Source organism: Marmota monax, unplaced genomic scaffold, assembly GCF_021218885.2.
Source record: "Marmota monax isolate L192 unplaced genomic scaffold, Marmota_monax_Labrador192_F-V1.1 WCK01_AAM20220418_F8-fsc00508, whole genome shotgun sequence".
NCBI lineage: Eukaryota > Metazoa > Chordata > Mammalia > Rodentia > Sciuridae > Marmota > Marmota monax.
The window spans coordinates 294,887-297,452 of record NW_026692488.1 but is presented as its reverse complement, the minus strand read 5'-3'; positions in this window follow the sequence as shown (position 1 = coordinate 297,452).

Below are 2,566 nucleotides of genomic sequence, written 5' to 3'. Positions count from 1 at the left end.
TTTAACTTTTACTCTTTAACTTCAATTTCTTTTACCCTTACAATGGGAGGGAGTTACAGACCCAGTGGGGCATCTGGGACCCCAGGAGGGGACTCAGGAGGATGCGGGGAACTGGCCACAAAGGCCCTCCTAGGGGAGGGTGTGGGGGGCTGGCCACGGGAGGCCCTGCCCAGGGAAGGCCTGTGGAGTAAGCTGTCTGCAGGGCATGCCAAACAAAGTTAGCTGCAGGGTGACCTGGCCACTCAAACCCTCTGTCTGGTTTTTTATCACCTGTTTGCTTCAAGCCCAAATGCCCAAGTCCTCATTCAAGGCTGAGTGCTTTGCCCCCCTGCTCAAGGCTGAACACTTAACCCCCCTGTGTGCCAACAAGGCAGCTTGCAGACCCAGAGACCCCATTAGATTTGGGCTATAAAAACTCCCTCCTGCTGTGCCTCTCTCTCTTGCTCTCTCTCTGTCTCTCTTGCTCTCTCTCCTTTTCTCTTTCTCTCTTTTCTCCTCTGTTGCACTGCTGCAATAAAGCTCTCTTGGTCGCTCTGAGTGTTGTGGTCACTTCCCTTTCAACTGGGACCTCGCTTCCTTAGAGAGCCTCCAAGGTCATGGCCAGCACCCCGACAGGCATCACTGAGACTTCTCTGTAGGGCTCCTCAACCCTCCTGGGTTCTCCTCTCACACAGGTGCTGTCCTGGGCAGCGTGAAACTGTGCTCCTCTCCTACTGCAGAAGAGTGCCCACTTGCAAGTGGGAGTCCACGGGGCTCACCCATGCAGGCTCACAGGGAGCACAGGCTTGGCCGGGCAGCTCAGAGGGGGCGCAGGGGTGGCCCCGGAAGCCCTGGGCAGGCACACGGGGTGCTCGGCAGGGCTCTACTCATATGCATCCTGTAAAGAATGGATTGCTGACCCCTGAGCTTCACCTGCTGACCCTACCGAGCCTCGCACACCTGGCCGTGTCACCCAAATGTTCACAGGCACCAGCGCCCCCTCCCCACGTCTTCTTCCGCCCTCTGAGATGGTCTGGGCGCCACTCCTCCAGTCTCCTGTAGGCTCCTCCAGCGGCCTCTGCCCACATGCCACTCCAAAGACTGCAGTGGTGCCAGGGACCCTGCGTCTCTCCTGTCACCACTGCTTTCTGTTAGTAGGATTGCCAGGGAACTCCGCAAGGAGAGGATTTTCATGGAAGGTGCTGCTCTCTTGCAGGCCCATGTCAAGGGTTCCTCCCACTGTAGAGGAGGGCAGTCATGGGGCATGGGGACCATCCCAGTGTTCGCCCTGACTCAGTGTCACTTTGGTGTCTGGAGTTGACCCCGGGGTGCTGCCCGGGAGCCACACTGCGGCCCTTTTTGTGTTTATTCTGAGACAGGGTCTGGCTGAGCTGCTTAGGCTGGCCTCCACCGTGCAGTCCTCTTGCCTCAGCCTCCAGGTGCCCTGGGATGACAGGCCTGTGCCACCGAGCCCCGACCAACCATCCTTTTATCAGTCAGGTCTACTTTTGTTAACTGGCAACTGTACCAAATCCCAGCACTTGCAGAATTTATTATTATTATTTTGCAGGAAAAATGGCTTATCCATTGGCCACCGAGTTTAATAATGACAGCTGGGGGTTTGCACTCCACTGCCTCTAAGCTGCTGGACCCTAGAGTCATGGCCCATGGTCTCTCTGGAGGCAGAGCAGCTACAGAAACCTGCAATTTATATGAGATTGTGACTGTGGCCTCGGAGCCTCCTATTAATCGAAAGGGCCAAAGAAAAGCCTCTGTGCCGCAGCCTGGCTAGGCACAAATCACTGAGCTGCCACAAAACACTTGTATGTTCAAACAGGAAACTTTAACTTTATTGCCAGAACTCCACCAGCAATCCATGCACACTCCCCAGGAACTCTTTCTGCTCTCCCCCGGGTTCCGTGCCTACCCCACTCAGACCCCCCCCAACTCCAAGGGCACTCCAATTAGCAGGCTCTGGAGGCAGCAGGAACCACCCTCTTCCTGGAGCGCCCTATTCCTGGAGCCACCCTATTTCCCCACAGCAGGGGTCCATATACAACTGAATACACAGCTTAACATAACCATCATCATCTCAATGGCTCACTGGCATCACCTCTCAACCACCACTCCCTTCTGGCAGAATGTCATGAGTCATCCCTACTAGGCTGTGGCCCTCAACACCTCTGGTTTCTTGTCTATGTCTCTTTGTTTGGGGTGGGGGTTGCCAGGGATTGAACTCGGGAGCCCTAGACCCCTGAGCCCCTTCCAAGCCCTATTTTGCATTTTATTTAGAGACAGGGTCTCTCTGAGTTGCTCAGGGCCTCACTTTGGCTGAGGCTGGTTTTGAACTGACATCCTCCTGCCTCAGCCTCCCGAGTCCCTGGGATCACAGGTGTGGGCCACTGTTCCAGGCAGACTTTTCTCTCTCGCCTTCACTGTCGGGGCACCCAGAGCTGTGCCTGGAGGGTGCTGGCGCTCAGGGTTGGTTGGATGAGTCTGTGTATCATTTGGACCAGGGACTGCATTTTTTTTCCCCACTGAAACACAGTAATAGTGACCATTTCTCCCATCTGTGCTGCAGGCATGT